The sequence below is a fragment of the Poecilia reticulata genome, linkage group LG8 (assembly GCF_000633615.1).
Source record: "Poecilia reticulata strain Guanapo linkage group LG8, Guppy_female_1.0+MT, whole genome shotgun sequence".
In the NCBI taxonomy this organism is placed as follows: domain Eukaryota; kingdom Metazoa; phylum Chordata; class Actinopteri; order Cyprinodontiformes; family Poeciliidae; genus Poecilia; species Poecilia reticulata.
In genome coordinates, this window is record NC_024338.1 from 1566846 (window position 1) to 1568388 (window position 1543).

The following is a 1543-nucleotide window of genomic DNA, read 5'->3' on the forward strand; positions in this document are numbered from 1 at the left end:
CCAACAACCTTGCGGCCGCAGCTCCGATAGGCCGCCTCGGCAATGGTGGTACGGAACATGGTCCACTCAGACTCAATGACATTTCTTTATTTCAATTTATTTTATTTGAGTCACAATTTTTTTAAATAAATTCTATTCTATTCTATTCTATTCTATTCTATTCTATTCTATTCTATTCTATTCTATTCTATTCTATTCTATTTTATTCTATTCTATTCTATTCTATTCTATTCTATTCGAGTGACTCCGATCAAAGTGAGAGCGGAAGCAGGTTAATTGAATGGGGGAAAAATAACAGACTTGGTAGAATATAGGCTTTTAGGTGCATACTTTTCTGACCTTAGTTTATATGTTTAGAATATCATGTTAGTGAAAATTTGTAAAGTGACATAATGTGATCGTATGAGGGAGTGTGTTTATATTATATGTGCTGTTGTCATGAAAAGTTAAGTTTTCCTTTAGCTCTAATGTTGTATCGCCGTTTTTGTCCCAGCTGTCTCTCACTGTGGAAATACACAGCCATTAAGGTGCAAGACATAGCCACTAATGTCTGAGTGCGTTGGTGCATATTCTTCTAAGAAACATTCAATATAACAATTTTTATGTTTACACCAAAAATGATATTACAAACCAAAAGTTGTAATATGCTGGTGGGAGAGGATAGTTCGTAAAAACAAATGAGTCTTAAATTCTAGATACCTTCAAATTTCAGTGTTGCACCTAAAAGGGGAAAAGGCTGTTGTTTGTTTGACCATGTCTGTAACAGCCTCACGATTTGGAGCTTTAAGAGGAAGACGTGTCAGTAAAAGTCAGAGGGTGGGGCCAGTTGTTTTAGGGTGGAGTGTTTTGTTCAGTATCTTCATGACGCCACAGTGCCACCTGGAGGACAAAAAGTGTTAGCGAGTGTTAAACAAAAAATGTTAGACAAAAGTGTTGTCTCAATACCAGCAAACACTTTGTATATGATAATGTGTATGTGTGTTTTTTTTGGTATTTCTCATCTTATAAGGGCAATTTTTCCAGTAAATAAGTTGTGATGACCCAAAAGAAAAAGTGCTACTTTAGGAATATAGCATTTGGGTTTAGGACTTAAAGTGTGAGTTGAGTTTCGCTCAAGTTTAGGGTTAGGCAACTAGTGATAACGTTTAAGTTAGGGTAAGGGTCAGAGTTAGGCTATAGAAATTATTGAAAAATGAATGTATGTCAATAATTGTATGCTTCATCTAAGCTGGGAATATTGTACAAAATAAAGTTTTTTTCCTTATTTTTGTTCAAACTGATCTCTTAACCTACAACCTCTGCAGACATAATGAATCAATGGATTCCAGTGGGAGCTGTGTGGTGTAGGTAGTTTAAGATGTTTAGAGTCCATCTGAGTATTTCAGACCTCAAATAATGCAAAGAAAACAAGTTTATATTCATTTAGAAACAACAATACTAATGATTTACTCAGGAAGAGTTCAGAAATCAAAATTTGGTGGAATAACCAGGAGGTTTTCAATGCATATATATATGCCTATTGTTAGGTAATGCTCAAATATAT